The sequence below is a fragment of the Python bivittatus genome, unplaced genomic scaffold, assembly GCF_059951505.1.
Source record: "Python bivittatus isolate LINGU-HERP-01145 unplaced genomic scaffold, Pbiv_v1 ctg000980_np1212, whole genome shotgun sequence".
Classification (NCBI taxonomy): Eukaryota; Metazoa; Chordata; class Lepidosauria; order Squamata; family Pythonidae; genus Python; species Python bivittatus.
Genome location: NW_028277125.1, coordinates 5,416,112 through 5,433,729, shown reverse-complemented (window position 1 = coordinate 5,433,729; position 17,618 = coordinate 5,416,112).

Genomic DNA, 17,618 nt, shown 5'->3' with positions numbered 1-17,618 from the left:
ATCTGCCTGAGCCATTTCTGAACATTACCTTGTTGTTCAGTGCATTTTGCCTAGGTCATGGTTCCTTCATATGTCAGTCAAAGTCATCTTCCTTACTCTCGATATACATGTGGATGCTGGAATGAACTTCCAATAACAATTTGAAAAGTCTTAAAATCTTTGCCCAGCTTCTTTATTTCTTGGCAGAGCCCACAGAAAAATTATCTAAACCTTTTTGGGTTTTGTAGCAATTCCAGCTGTGAATACTTGGCATCCTAGCAAGTCTAACTCAGTTAAAGCAAAAAGACTTTTTATTATTATTATTATTTGTTAAATAAAAAATAAAGGTGAAATTATGGTTTCATTGGATGTCACAGCACTCTTTACATCCATAGGCCCAGAATTAGCAAAAGAATCCATGGCAGCAGTACTATGCAACACACCTGACCATAACCAAATGCACTAAGGTTAAAATACCCAGAATCATGGACCTCATCAACCTCTGCCTCACCACCTGTTTTCAGTTTGATGGACAAATGTAACATTCACGCAGTTACAGCGGGCCTCTCACGAGTGAGGGGAAAGAAGACACCAAACTGATTCTCCTTCGAGGGGGGTGAGAGCGCCCAGACCGGAGTCTGGAAACCTCTTTTATTGAGTACATCAGAGGGCTGGGTTAAGCATATATACGTCACACTACCTAATACAAGCCCATAACCATATATGATAATACATGAAACACAAGGGATCATGTGCTCCGATTGAGCACATGACAAGCTGCGGGGGCTTGCCTCCTGAAATTTGAGGCTTTTCCCCAGGTTGTTGCTGGTACTTTTCCATGCTAGCTTCCTTGTTAGCGTACAACTGATTTTACTAGTCTGCACTAACAGAAATGCCTAGCATGTGATGGGGTGTTATAATGCAACATCTCCTCTGTTTTTATTATTTTAAAGAGCAGCTTCCTCCTCATCACTGATAAAGGTGAGTTGAGGTTTGCAAAAAAGCTGTTCAGGTGCCACTGGTTCCGTGGTTGGGAGAGGCAGGTATTTATGAGTGCAGACCATGTTGACCTGTGCTTCTATGGTACCCAGTCTGTCCTGAAAAACACTAATAAGCCTATTAAGGACACAAGGACCAACTGTACATGCTATAACTGTACTCGCTATAGTCCAGCGAGAGTGCTAACCAAGGTTGTGAGCCACGGGGAGAGATTAAACCATCCCTCAAACCATCCTTGTTGGTCTTCGCGCTCTCGCCTGCGAGCATTCAGGCCCTCTCTCAGTTTGGTCATGGATTCTTGAACAATTCCAGAATGGTCAGCATAGAAGCAGCACTCTTCCTTCAAGGCCACACACACACACTTACCCACGTCCTTCCCAACCAGGCTGCCAGGCACTAGCTAGAGGGACGGAAGCCACCAAGTCTGACCTATTCCTCCCCTTGGCATTGAGTTAAACAGGAGATGCCACAAAATGGGGTTCACTCATCACCCACTCAGAGCATTACAGGTTTTTTTAGGTATTCTTGCCAATAGGTTTGCTGTCCAGTTGACATGGAAATACAATATTTCCAGAAAACAATTTTAACACATTGAAAGATTGAAGAAATTAATATAAAAACAAATAATACAAACAACAAGGTCTGAACAATTTTCCTTCCCCAAGATCCAAAGTCGTAACCAAGATGTGAGCCATGACCAGCTCCATCCCTCTGGATCTTGGGAAATGTGAGAGGCTAGAATTTTTAAGCTTGGCTAGTTTTGTCTCAATGTAAGACTTCTGATGAATAGCAAATGTAGTTTGATCAAGACACAGCTGGGTGACCCCAATCAACACATTAACAAAAATGTTGATGGAATCACACCTCACAACACAAACATCAGAGGCTTTATAGACATTTAAATCTATAATCAGATAATACATCCCCTCATACAAGGGATTTTTGGGACAGTCTGAGCAAGTGAAAGGTGGTTCTTAGGAAGGTGAACTTAAATGTAACTTTTTCTTCTGGTTACCAAGGGAATGGCATACAAGATTTTTCTTATCTCTCTCTGGAATGCAGGGCCTCACAACTGTTGCAAAAAGCTTGATACAACATTGAGCTTGTACTCGGCTAATTGCTTATTCGAAGACAATCAGGCATTCAGCAAAGAGATAAGGGGGGGGGGGAGGAAGAAACCAGTGCTCTTTACAAAGCAAAAGCAAGTTAACCCTTTAGAAATAAAATAGAGTGCACTGTTACAGGTATGGTTATACATTATGTGAAGCATATATAAAATATATAAAATTGTGTATATATAGAGTATAAAATTGTGTATCAAAATAATGCCCTACAAGGTTAAAACAACAAAAACATTGAAAGGATTTGCAGCCTTGTCCTGCTCTTAGTCAATAGCTACACGGTTTTGGAGGACTAATATCAGTCACTTCTTCATTGGTTACACCTGAAAGATTCAGGGTCATTCTCCTCTAGTTTGTCCATGGTTCAGGTTCTGGAGAAGATCCAAAGTGAAAAAACATTCCCTCCCACAAGTCATTAGTGAAATTCTTTAAAACAGTAACATCTCTTAATGTCTCTAGGCTGGAGGGTATTCCAAAGAAACAGGTAGATGTGATTCCTCCCACTGCCAAAAGTCACCCTACGCAAAAGCTGAGCTGTTCATAGCTGTTTGTGCCAGTTCTACAAAAAAAATTGTTGTTAGAACTGTGCTGCAGAGCTTCTAGGCATTGTCCCAGCAGGAGAATTTGGATGTACTGTAGATCTTCATGCTTGGATCCTGTGGATAAAATCAAAAGGGTGGGGGGACAAAAACAAACAAACAAACAAACAAAAAGCAAAGGAAAACAAAGAAAGGGGGGGGAACAAAAAAAAAAAAGGGAATAGAAAAGAAAAATAACCTAGCCTATTTACACAAGTTACACAGGCTTAACTTGGGAACGGTGCCACCATCTGTTTGTGTCCAGGTACACTAGATGGGGTGAAATTACATCAAGGACTGTATGTGGTCCCTTCCATCGTGGTCCCAGGGCTCCTCCTGGTTTTCCTTTTTTCACCATAACTTGATCCCCTGGTTTAATGTAATTGTGGATTCTTTGGAAACAGCATCAGTTTGTTCTAAGACTTTAGCTATATCTGTTCTTAGTTCTGCTAGGTTTTTTAAGCCATTCGGGATTCCAATTCACATATCCTCCCCTTCCAGCTTCAGTTCCTGCTGGAGCAGAAAAAAAACTGCTCTTTCTCCTTAACTTTCCCTACATCTTCCTCTTCTGATCCATGCTTTCCTCCCTGACTTCTCTATAACTGCTTCACCCGCTCCTACAAGCTTCTAGTAGGAGCCCCATCCCATCTCTCCATGTTTTCTTTCAGCTTTCGCCACACTTGCACACGCTCCTCTCCATACCCTACTCTCTGCCCCTGATTACTCCACAAATTCCTATTCCTGCTGTCTCCCCCACTTCTTTTCCACCTATCTCTTATTATTCGCACCTCCCCCACAGTCTTTACTTTACTTTCCTCTCCAACATTTCCAACAGCTTTCCTTGCTTCTCGCAGATCTGTTTCCAAAATGGCCAAGTCTAATGGGTATGTTACAGACGCTGCTCCCAGGTTCAGCCTATGGTCACTCACACACACACTCACAGCCTGTTGAGGCACGTGGATCTTGTCAGCCCCCTTTGCTTTCTACCTGGATTTCCAGATAGGTGCGGCTGGAGCAGACAGACACACAGCCCTGGTCAACAGCGTGGAAATAATTGGGGAAACACACAAATCACTTCCAACCGAGCACTGAGGCACGAGAGGTTCTTTGTAATACACAGAGACCCAGACAATCAGCATTTGCATTTTCATAGGCTAGTTTTAATAACAATTCATTACGAGCGTCCTCATTATCAATCTGACGCTCAATGGCTAATTGGAAACGGCTAAGAAATTCAGAATAATTTTCAATAGATCCCTGCATGATTTTTGAAAAGGATTGTGTGGGGGTGGCTGAGGAATCATCAACTTTCCACAATGCAGATACAGCTGCTTGTGAAACCAAGGGAAATGAAGCCCTTGGAGAGTTGATTTGAGCGGCAGCAGTTGTAAAAATTCCTTGTCCCAGCAAGTGATCATTGGTTACATTTGCAGAGAAACCATCCTGCACAATAAGGGCAATTTGTTTTTGATATTCTGACCACCACACAACATACTGAGCAGGAGTTAAAATCATATTACACAGCATTTGCCAATCAGAAATCATCATGTCAGAAGAATTTGCAAGTGTTAAAAACAAGCCCATAGAATAGCGAGATTGTAAGCCATAAGTAGTTACAGCAGTTTTAATATCCTTTACAACTTTATAAGACAAAGGAGCAAACACTTGGGTAGGAGGGTTATTGGGGTTGTTGGGATCGGGAATATATGAGACAGGGAAGGCAGCACAAGATTGCATATCCTCCAAATCTAATTCCCCTCTAGCACGAGCCTCTATCATGGCGCGTACCAGGGGTCCGGCAGTTGGAGTTGCCGGAGGAGGGAAAAGTTCCTCATCCCTTTCCTTTGTTGTTAGAGGGAGAGGGGGCCGATGGCAAATGGCCCTAAATTCCTCATCCCTTTCCTTTTGATGTTAGAGGGAGAGGGGGCCGATGGTGAATGGCCCTCGTAAAGAGAAGGCGCTGTGATTTCAGCAGCAGCCATCCTCGGCTCCTCATCGTAAACTTCCAGAGCTTCTAAAAGAATACGGCAGGAGACAATAATTTGCTGTGGAGCTTTTGGTGGCTCATTTAAATACTTCAAAATCTTTCTCCACAATGTGGCTTTTGTTGACCCGGTCTCAGGATAGACCGGACATTTGAGCCAGACATATTTTAGCAGTCCAGCTAGCCTTTTTTCTTAATTGGAGGCAATGGGGTGCCTCGATTAGAAAGAATAATGTTAGAGGCCTTGAGAAGGTTTCCAAGTTCGTGGAGGTGCACAATCTGAGACTTGGACAACCCACCTCCCATACTTACGAGGGGGCCGGCAGGCGGCCGGGATGCGTTGAGCCCGTTCTCGGGCGTAAGCACCGGAGGTCTCAGGCGGAGGGAGAAGGGGCCTTGAGAAGGTTTCCAAGTTTGTGGAGGTACGCAACCTGGGACTTGGACAACCTGCCCCCGATACCTACGAGAGAGCCGGCAGGCGGCTGAGACGCATCGAGCCCTTTTCCCGGGCGTGAGTATCGGAGGTCTCAGGCGGAGGGCGACGGACGATTACCCAGTTATTGGGGATCACGTCGGGGTCACCAGTTGTAACATTCACGCAGTTACAGCGGGCCTCTCACGAGTGAGGGGAAAGAAGACACCAAACTGATTCTCCTTCGAGGGGGGTGAGAGCGCCCAGACCGGAGTCTGGAAACCTCTTTTATTGAGTACATCAGAGGGCTGGGTTAAGCATATCAGAGGGCTGGGTTAAGCATATATACGTCACACTACCTAATACAAGCCCATAACCATATATGATAATACATGAAACACAAGGGATCATGTGCTCCGATTGAGCACATGACAAGCTGCGGGGGCTTGCCTCCTGAAATTTGAGGCTTTTCCCCAGGTTGTTGCTGGTACTTTTCCATGCTAGCTTCCTTGTTAGCGTACAACTGATTTTACTAGTCTGCACTAACAGAAATGCCTAGCATGTGATGGGGTGTTATAATGCAACAGACAAATATACCAACAAATCAGAGGCTCACCCAAGGGATCACCACTCTCAGGATTCATAGCAGAGATTGTAATGCAGTGTCTAGAAACTATAGCACTTCCACGCTATAGTATGGATCTGGCATGTAGATGACAACTTTGTTATAATAAAAAAGGAACAACTAGAGAAGACACATGAAACCATCAACATCTTCAAAGGAATAAAATTCACCAGAGATGAAGAAAACAACAACACGCTACCCTTCCTGGATATCCTCATCAGCAGAGGAAACAACAGCAAATTAGAAACCCAAGTCTATCAGAAGACAACCCACACTAATCAAGTTCTCCATGACCAAAGTAACAACCCAGCCGCCCACAAGAGGAGCTGGGTAAGAACATTATTCAAACGAGCACAAACACATTGCAGCAGCCCAGAACAGCAGAAAAAGGAAACAGACCACCTATACAACATCTTCCAACAAAATGGATACCCACGCAACTTTATCAAAAAGTGCCTGACCACTGTACCCGTTACAGCAGAACCAACACAAGCTATGAAAAGGATAACACTGCCATACATCAGAAACATCTCAGAAACAACCAATAGACTCTTACAGCCACATGGCATTTCCATAGCACACAAACCAACTAAAGCCCTCCAAACATCTTAAGCAAACCAAAAGACCCAGTAGCCCAAGAAGAAAAAATAGGAGTCATCTACAACATACAGTGCAAGGACTGTAACAACCACTGTGTAGGACAGCCAGCCAGAAGGCTAGCAGAGCACATCCGTGAACATCAACTAGCAGTCAGAAGACACAATGAAAACTTCTTAATCTCACAACACATGGACAGACTTAGCCATGGTTTCAACTGGGAAACTGTCAACATCTTAGACCAAGCTAAATCCAAAACCCCTTCATGGATCACTGCCTTGTCGTGGCGAAGCGGCTTGCGTAACTCAATGAAGCCATGAGCTATACCGTGCAGGGCCACCCAAGACGGACAGGTCATGACAGAGAGTTCTGACAAAATGTGGTCCACTGGAGAAGGAAATGGCAACCCACTCCAGTATCCTTGCCAAGAAAACCCCATGGACAATGTTAAAGGCTAAAAGATATGACGCCGGAAGATGAGCCCCTCAGGTCGGAAGGTGTCCAATATGCTACTGGGGAAGAGCGGAGGGCAATTCCAAGTAGCTCCAGAAAGAGTGAAGCGGCTGGGCCAAAGCCGAAAGGACGTTCAGCTGTGGATGTATCTGGAAGCGAAAAGAAGGTCCGATGCTGTAAAGAACAATATTGTATAGGTACCTGGAATGTAAGATCTATGAACCAAGGCAAGCTGGATGTGGTCAAACATGAGATGACAAGATTGAACGTCGACATCTTGGGAATCAGCGAATTGAAATGGACAGGAATGGGTGAATTTAATTTGGGTGACCATTATATCTACTACTGTGGCCAAGAAACCCTTAGAAGAAATGGAGTTGCACTCATAGTCAATAAGAGAGTGGGAAAGGCAGTAATGGGATACAACCTCAAAAACGACAGAATGATCTCAGTGCGTATCCAAGGCAAACCATTCAATATCACAGTCATCCAAGCCTATGCCCCAACCACTGATGCTGAAGAAGCTGAGGTTGACCGCTTCTATGAAGACCTACAACACCTTCTAGAACTAGCACCAAAAAAAGATGTCCTTTTCATCATAGGGGATTGGAATGCTAAAGTAGGAAGTCAAGGAGTAATCGGAATAACAGGCAAGTTTGGCCTTGGAGTACAAAATGAAGCAGGGCAAAGGCTAATAGAGTTCTGTCAAGAGAACAAGCTAGTCATAGCAAACACTCTTTTCCAACAACACAAGAGACGACTCTACACATGGACATCACTAGATGGTCAATACCGAAACCAGATTGATTATATACTTTGCAGCCAAAGATGGAGAAGCTCTATACAGACAGCAAAAACAAGACCAGGAGCTGACTGTGGCTCAGATCATGAGCTTCTTACTGCAAAATTTAGGCTTAAATTGAAGAATGTAGGGAAAACCACTAGACCACTCAGGTATGACTTAGATCATATTCCTTGTGAGTACACAGTGAAGGTGATGAATAGATTTAGAGGATTAGATTTGGTAGACAGAGTGGCTGAAGAACTATGGGCGGAGGTCCGTAACATTGTACAGGAGGCAGCAACTAAAACCATCCCAAAGAAAAAGAAATGCAAGAAAGCAAAATGGCTGTCTGATGAGGCTTTACAAATAGCTGTGGAAAGAAGGAATGCGAAAAGCAAGGGTGAAAGGGAAAGATATAAGCAACTGAATGCAGATTTCCAGAGAATAGCAAGGAGAGATAAGAAGGCCTTCTTAAATGAACAATGCAAAGAAATTGAGGAAAACAATGGAATGGGGAAGACTAGAGGTCTCTACAAGAAAATTGGAGATATCAAAGGAACATTTAGTGCAAAGATGAGCATGATAAAGGACAAAAAAGGCAGGGACCTAACAGAAGCAGAAGAGATTAAGAAGAGGTGGCAAGAATACACAGAAGAACTATACAAGAAAGATCTTAATGTCCCTGATGTCCACGCTGGTGTGATCACTGACCTTGAGCCAGACATCCTAGAGAGTGAAGTCAAGTGGGCCTTAGGAAGCATTGCTAACAACAAAGCTAGTGGAGATGACAGTATTCCAGCTGAGTTATTTAAAATACTAAAAGACGATGGTGTTAAAGTGCTGCACTCAATATGCCAGCAAGTTTGGAAAACGCAACAGTGGCCACGGGATTGGAAAAGGTCAGTTTATGTTCCAATTCCAAAGAAGGGCAATGCCAAAGAATGCTCAAACTATCGCACAATTGCACTCATTTCGCCTGCTAGCAAGGTTATGCTCAAAATCCTACAAGCTAGGCTTCAGCAATACATGAACCGAGAACTACCGGATGTACAAGCTGGGTTTCGAAGAGGCAGAGGAACTAGAGATCAAATCGCCAACATTCGCTGGATCATGGAGAAAGCACGAGAGTTCCAGAAAAATATCTACTTCTGCTTCATTGACTATGCAAAAGCCTTTGATTGTGTGGATCACAACAAACTGTGGCAAATTCTTAAAGAGATGGGAGTACCAGACCACCTTACCTGTCTCCTGAGGAATCTGTATGCGGGCCAAGAAGCAACAGTTAGAACCAGTCATGGAACAACCGATTGGTTCAAAATAGGGAAAGGTGTATGACAAGGCTGTACACTGTCACCCTGCTTATTTAACCTATATGCAGAGTACATCATGAGAAATGCCAGGCTGGAAGAATCACAAGCCGGAATTAAGATTGCAGGGAGAATCATCAACAACCTCAGATATGCAGACGATACCACCCTAATGGCAGAAAGTGAAGAAGAACTAAAGAACCTCTTGATGAGGGTGAAAGAGGAGAGTGCGAAAGCTGGCTTGAAACTCAACATTAAAAAAACTAAGATCATGGCATCTGGACCCATCAATTCCTGGCAAATAGAAGGGATAGAAATGGAAGCAGTAACAGACTTCATTTATTTGGGCTCCAAGATCACCGCAGACGGAGACTGCAGCCATGAAATTAAAAGACGCTTGCTCCTTGGGAGGAAAGCTATGGCAAGCCTAGATAGCATATTAAAAAGCAGAGACGTCACCTTGCCGACAAAGATCCGCATAGTCAAAGCTATGGTTTTTCCAGCAGTAATGTATGGCTGTGAGAGCTGGACCATAAAGAAGGCTGAGCGCCGAAGAATTGATGCCTTTGAACTGTGGTGCTGGAGAAGACTCTTGAGAGTCCCCTGGACTGCTAGGAGGTCAAACCAGTCAGTCTTAAAGGAAATCAACCCTGATTGCTCATTGGAAGGATCGATAATGAAGCTCAAGCTCAGATATTTTGGTCACCTAATGCGAAGAGAGATCTCTTTGGAGAAGACCCTGATGCTGGGAAAGATTGAAGGCAAAAGGAGAAGAGGACGGCAGAGGATGAGATGGTTAGATAGCATCACTGAAGCAATGAGCATGAAACTGAGCAAACTCAGGGAGGCAGTGAAGGACAGGAAGGCCTGGCGCAATATGGTTCATGGGGTCACGAAGAGTCGGACACGACTTAACGACTGAACAACAACAACAAATCCAAAAACGTGAGGGAATTCCTGGAAGTTTGGTATTCAGACAAGGCAGCCATCAACAGACACATAGAGATAAACAACATTTATCAATAAGATAAACAACTCTTATTCGAAAGAGACAATAAAAAGGAAACAAAAAGACCAGAACACCTCCTTGCCAGCAATCAATACCCAGATAAGCAGGGATTAACAACAGCATTAACACCAGACAAACAATCAAGCGGTAAACAATACCCGAATCAAGGAACTACCAACTCAGGCAATCAAGCAGTAAACCAGAACCTGATTTAAGAAGTACCAAGAAAAAAAGCAACTCCCCCACCAACACTGACAGGGCAAGCTATTGTATATAAACAGAGAGCAAACCCCTTCTAGCACTGAAGATGTTACCTTGTCTTCCTTGGGTAACAAAACGTCTGCAAGAAAACAACCAAGCTTAGAGAACCCCAAGGACTCCAAAAACATATTTCTTGAGCTTCATATAGAGAAGATATGTCATTATTGTGTTTGGTCAGCATTTTATATTTTATATATTGGGTATGTTTTTAATGTTATGTGATTCTTTTGGTTTATTGTTTGTTTTTTGCTGTACGCTGCCCAGAGTTACACTGTTTGAGTTGGGTAGCCCTATAAATCCATTTAACAAACAACCAAATAAAGAAATGCATATGAAGTTGATATAAAATGGGTCTTGCATTATTTTCAATATCTTGACACCATCTGAAAAAATCAAAATGTTGTCCAAGTACAGTAGAATGAAAAAGTTTAATAAATCTTGGAAGATGTCATGTTGGAAGATGGTGAATGCATTAAAAGGATGAAAATACATGAGCAGAGTTTCTTCATTATAGTCAGATTTGGAGTCATTCCTGCTCTGATGTTTAAATGAGAAATCCAATTTGCAACATATTCTTGGCTGCACTTCTATACTATTTAGTGGCATTATTTTAGCAATAAATTGTGTATTTCTAAGCATAGTGATTCCATATGAAAATCTTTGAATTATAATAATAAGTTGTATATTTATGTTTAATGAAACTCAGCCTGAAGGTATTCCAGATCAAAGACAGTTTGAAGTTAAGCCTTAACTTCTGTGGGTTTTATTTGATTTATACTACCTTTTGTCAGGCTCTGGATATTTTACATGTTTGCTCACAATCAAGACTGTGCCTTAAGTATAAGTAGTGGACTATAGAAACACGATTGTGCAACAAAGGCTAAAATTTTCAGAGGATAATATTCTTTTGAACTATATACCTAGTACATGGAATCTGACATCTAGACAACGTAAATGGATTCTCTATGTTCTTACTATGGCCTAAAGACTGATATTGCATCTTTCGAAAGATAAATGTATGGCACCATTCACTCAATGGATTGAAGAACTGATTGCACTTGCCACTTATGAGTGGATTGCCTATAGACGTAGACTTTGTATGGACAAGTATCATGAAATATGGGACTCATTTATACAAAATACACTGGGTAAAAAAAATGAGAGTTATATAAATATATTGGAAATACATATGCTATTTGAATATTTGCATTAGATAAATATATATAGATGTGTAACTATTTACTGTATAATGGTACACTCCACTAAGTTTTTATTTTTTATTTATTTTGTTCTTGTATTTTTGTCACTTTTTTGTAATATCACCTTTTAATGTTTTCTTTCTTCTCGTATATTATTGTTGTTTTCTTTTTGTTATTAATTAAAAAGCAATAAAAATTTATTTAAAAAAAGTTAAAACTATACAAACATTCTTTTCCATCCTTTTCAATGGATACATTTATGTATGGATTATCCAGTTTAGCCAATTCAGGTACACCTGGACAAGAATCTTCTAGGTCAGTCAATCAAAGATAGAACAAAGCTAATCCATTTTTCCTCCATAATGGATTTTCTTTAGTAGTTTTTTTTAAAGGCACAATGGAGAACATGATAGGGAAACCAATGATTTCTGCCCTCCTTTCCAGTAATATCCATAGTGGGGGAGGGCAAGATAAAAGCACAATAAACTCTTGATCTAAAAACACCTAAAATTTTGTATGATCAAATATTCAAAAGGAAATCTAAATGCAGAAAATAATTTGAGAAGAAAAAAAATGCAGCCCTAACTGTTCAATCATATTAAGGAATATAATGAATCTTTATACAATTAAAAGTGAAATATAATGAATATATATCTTTTGCATTTGGAGTAGATACTAATCAGTGAAATTGTGTGGTTCATGAAGGAAATTATATTCCTTATGTCTCTCTATTTGCTGCTTCAGAATTGAAAGGATGAATGAGAAGTCCAATGCTTCCTTGGGAGGCCCTGGGAGATGTATCATCAACCATTTAAAGAAAGGAAAAAGCAAAATGCTATTCAGTATCTGAAGGATCCTTAATAATATAGTTGTGGAATTCACATGATAGGCTAAAGTTTAAGAAACCATATCTGCACCATACTTTAGAAGATTACCCAGTATGGTTCACATGACATACCAAACCATAAATGAAACACAATTCATGAAATAATTAACATAGCTGGCTATTTTGTGGTTTAGGGAGATGTATAACACAGCCAATAAACTTGGGAATTGTTTTGGACTGGTGGGCATCATTAATGAAGATTGGTTTAGAGGTGAACAGAGGAACTAATGTTTCAGTTCCCCTCCCTTCTGTAAGAACTGACAGATTTCTAAATGTTCTTACTAAGAGCAAAGAAAATTAGGAAGTGTGATTTTCTCAAAGGGCATATGAAAGTTGTTTGTTTTTAAACCCCCCCCCCCATTTTCTATTAAACATGGACTATGTTGTCACAAGGGTTTTGGGTTCATAGTCCACAAAAAAAGATCTTGGGAGTTTTTTCCTCTTTCAACTTTTTCCCCTTCTTTTTATTGGCCAAGAAGGCAAGTTTTAGTTTTTAATTTTTAGGCATCTAAAATAATTCAAGCAGTCTTTCATTAAAGCAACTAAACAAGCATGATTCTTTTTCCCCTTGTCTCCCACTCCCCTGCAATTTTCCTGAAAAGTAAGGGTAAAGTAAGAAAACAGGTGTGATTTATGTGCAACTGGCCCAGTCAACTATTTCTATATTGGATAAGAGGGTCTCCAACATTGTTGACTAGAAGTATGCATCACTATTTTTAGATTCCTGCTTAAGTAAGTTGAATAATTATACCAACCGGCATTCTGTCTTGAGCTGGCAAGACATGATCTCTCCCTTCTCTCTTTGGTGTCCCATGGAAGCCATCTGCATCAGGTAGACATGTCCCTTGGTATTCATTATCTTCTTCATGGTCTTTGGGCCACTCTAGAATGTGAAATTCTCCAGCAGACTTCTCTGGAACCTGCTTTGAACCAGCCAGTCTTCAGCAGTTAGAATTGCCCAGCCCAACTCAGGATTGCCAACCATCTTTCTCTCCCTCTCTCTCTCTCCCCCTCCCTCCCTCCTTCCCTCCCTCCCACTCCCTCTCCCTCTCCTGAAACCTTCTTTATGTTTCCAGCTCTCTATTACCCCCAACAGCATAGCAGCAGCCCCCTTTTTCTAAGACAAAGTTTCTAAGAAAGTATGTTATCTTTTCTTCTTCCAGCTTATGCTGTCAGTTTGAAAAAACTGTGAATATGTCTGTAAGCTCATCTGACAGAACAGCAGACGGTCCTGAGCTACTGCATGCGGTCACAGATGCTTTCTGGTAGCACAAATAAAATATCCACAATAATTATTGACTAAAATGGGATGAAGGCACACCTAACTCCGTAATGTACAGATGTAATTTTACACTGCAGACCTAATGTCCTTTCAGAAATTTTGAAATTTCCACTTACGATCATAAGTAGAAACTACTTTGCCAATCCTAGTTAATGCTAAAAAAGAGGGGGGAAATTCTGAACATGTGAGCCACTGTATTAAATGGAATATACCCTGGACCAGACTGGTGTAACGATTGAAGTGTGGGATGCTGTAGTTTTTAAGAATCTTGTTCATATTTTTGAAGTGTTTGTAGTTTGTAGCATGATTTGAAAAAATGTTTTGCAAGGGAGATGGTTTTTATTTTTTTTATTTTTTGCAAAATGGAGAAAAAAGTGGTGGCCCAAATTCTGCAGTTTCCCTTGCACTTGTCTTAAGTGGCAGATAATGAGAGATCCAGACCTGCCAGTGCAAAGAGTTGGGATATTGCAGAAGCCAATGAAGCTTCTCCAGTGTACTTCCAGCTGATGAAATCCCACTGTGGCTTTGCAATGGGAGAAACAACAATGGCCAACCAGCCTGTGAGAAACCAAAATCTCCTTCACCAGCATTATGGTGAAACAGAAGCAAAACACTTCATTACAGAGAACCATTGCCTCATGACTGTGCTTGTACAGGCAAAGGAACTATTTGTTAAAAACAACATCTTGCAACAGGCTGTAGATGACAAGGTGTATTAATCCCTAGAGCTGCAGTAATATCAACAGGATTAAAATTGAGTCAGAGAATAAGTCCAGGCCAGGATCAGCCCCCCCACTTTTTTTCTTGTTTGCACAGTCCACAAAGTGACTAGTCCCAAAAGTCTCTGCAGGGACAAGAAGCTGAGGCTAAGACACGGGAGCTACATACAGTATTATAGACAAGCAGACTATGACATGTTAATGAAACCACAGTTCCTTCAATGTACCCAGCTGGAAGGTCATACATATATAGTACACAACAGCTGCTACAGCTTTGTGGAGAATTTACAAATCAGCTGCAATTTTAGGATATCTAAATGATTGCCCCTTTCCTAGTTCCTACAGATGGATGTGGAACTCTTTTGGGCTGTGATGTAGTATTAGCCTCAAAAATAATTTATCTGGCCTAAAATATCCACCCTAGTTGCTTGCCCCCTTCATGGATCACTGCCTTGTAGTGGCGAAGGGGCTTGCGTAACTCAATGAAGCCATGAGCTATACCATGCAGGGCCACCCAAGACAGACAGGTCATGACAGAGAGTTCTGACAAAATGTGGTCCACTGGAGAAGGAAATGGCAACCCACTCCAGGATCCTTGCCAAGAAAACCCCATGGACAATGTTAAAAGGCTAAAAGATATGACGCCGGAAGATGAGCCCCTCAGGTCGGAAGGTGTCCAATACGCTACTGGGGAAGAGTGGAGGGCATTTCCAAGTAGCTCCAGAAAGAGTGAAGCGGCTGGGCCAAAGCCGAAAGGACGTTCAGCTGTGGATGTATCTGGAAGCGAAAAGAAGGTCCGATGCTGTAAAGAACAAAATTGTATAGGTACCTGGAATGTAAGATCTATGAACCAAGGCAAGCTGGATGTGGTCAAACATGAGATGACAAGATTGAACATCGACATCTTGGGAATCAGCGAACTGAAATGGACGGGAATGGGTGAATTTAATTCGGGTGACCATTATATCTACTACTGTGGGCAAGAAACCCTTAGAAGAAATGGAGTTGCACTCATAGTCAATAAGACAGTGGGAAAGGCAGTAATGGGGTACAACCTCAAAAACGACAGAATGATCTCAGTGCGTATCCAAGGCAAACCATTCAATATCACAGTCATCCAAGTCTATGCCCCAACCACTGATGCTGAAGAATCTGAAGTTGACCGCTTCTATGAAGACCTACAACACCTTCTAGAACTAGCACCAAAAACAGATGTCCTTTTCATCATAGGGGATTGGAATGCTAAAGTAGGAAGTCAAGGAGTAATCGGAATAACAGGCAAGTTTGGCCTTGGAGTACAAAATGAAGCAGGGCAAAGGCTAATAGAGTTCTGTCAAGAGAACAAGCTAGTCATAGCAAACACTCTTTTCCAACAACACAAGAGACGACTCTACACATGGACATCACCAGATGGTCAATACCAAAACCAGATTGATTATATACTTTGCAGACAAAGATGGAGAAGCTCTATACAGACAGCAAAAACAAGACCAGGAGCTGACTGTGGCTCAGATCATGAGCTTCTTACTGCAAAATTTAGGCTTAAATTGAAGAATGTAGGGAAAACCACTAGACCACTCAGGTATGACTTACATCATATTCCTTGTGAGTACACAGTGAAGGTGATGAATAGATTTAGAGGATTAGATTTGGTAGACAGAGTGGCTGAAGAACTATGGACGGAGGTCCGTAACATTGTACAGGAGGCAGCAACTAAAACCATCCCAAAGAAAAAGAAATGCAAGAAAGCAAAATGGCTGTCTGATGAGGCTTTACAAATAGCTGTGGAAAGAAGGAATGCGAAAAGCAAGGGCGAAAGGGAAAGATATAAGCAACTGAATGCAGATTTCCAGAGAATAGCAAGGAGAGATAAGAAGGCCTTCTTAAATGAACAATGCAAAGAAATTGAGGAAAACAATGGAATGGGGAAGACTAGAGGTCTCTACAAGAAAATTGGAGATATGAAAGGAACGTTTAGTGCAAAGATGGGCATGATAAAGGACAAAAAAGGCAGGGACCTAACAGAAGCAGAAGAGATTAAGAAGAGGTGGCAAGAATACACAGAAGAACTATACAAGAAAGATCTTAATGTCCCTGATGTCCACGCTGGTGTGATCACTGACCTTGAGCCAGACATCCTAGAGAGTGAAGTCAAGTGGGCCTTAGGAAGCATTGCTAACAACAAAGCTAGTGGAGATGACAGTATTCCAGCTGAGTTATTTAAAATACTAAAAGATGATCGTGTTAAAGTGCTGCACTCAATATGCCAGCAAGTTTGGAAAACGCAACAGTGGCCACGGGATTGGAAAAGGTCAGTTTATGTTCCAATTCCAAAGAAGGGCAACGCCAAAGAATGCTCAAACTATCGCACAATTGCACTCATTTCACATGCTAGCAAGTTTATGCTCAAAATCCTACAAGCTAGGCTTCAGCAATACATGAACCGAGAACTACCGGATGTACAAGCTGGGTTTCGAAGAGGCAGAGGAACTAGAGATCAAATCGCCAACATTCTCTGGATCATGGAGAAAGCACGAGAGTTCCAGAAAAATATCTACTTCTGCTTCATTGACTATGCAAAAGCCTTTGATTGTGTGGATCACAACAAACTGTGGCAAATTCTTAAAGAGATGGGAGTACCAGACCACCTTACCTGTCTCCTGAGAAATCTGTATGCGGGCCAAGAAGCAACAGTCAGAACTGGTCATGGAACAACCGATTGGTTCAAAATAGGGAAAGGTGTACGACAAGGCTGTATACTGTATACAATATGAACCATATTGCGCCAGGCCTTCCTGTCCTTCACTGCCTCCCTGAGTTTGCTCAGTTTCATGCTCATTGCTTCAGTGATGCTATCTAACCATCTCATCCTCTGCCGTCCTCTTCTCCTTTTGCCTTCAATCTTTCCCAGCATCAGGGTCTTTTCCAAAGAGTCCTCTCTTCGCATGTAGATGTAGGTCTTCACATAATGTGTCTGAAGTAGGATAATTTGAGCCTGGTCATTTTTGCCTCAAGGGAGAACTCTAGGTGGATTTATTCAATGATCCATTGGCTGGTAGGATGGTAGATAGATGCTTTTCTACTTCCCCAGTCTGGGGCTGAGAGAAAGAGTGACTGTTCAAAGTCATCTAGCCAGCTTCAATGTCTAAGGGAGGATTATAATCTAAATCACCCTGTTCCCAATCCAACACCTTCCCCATTACATCACACCAGAGTACACACTCTCCCTCTTTTTTTCTCTCTCATTTCAACACACTGTTTACCACTTTTCTGCATTTTCTTTTATGTAAGGAAGTAACTTGCCATCTCTCTCTCTCTCTCTCTCCAGTCCCAGTGGCTTTTCAGTGTGAGTACATACTGTATGTATCACCTCTGTGTATCCGTGTGTGTGTTTGCCTGTCCCTAAAGGTCTAATCAAGGTGG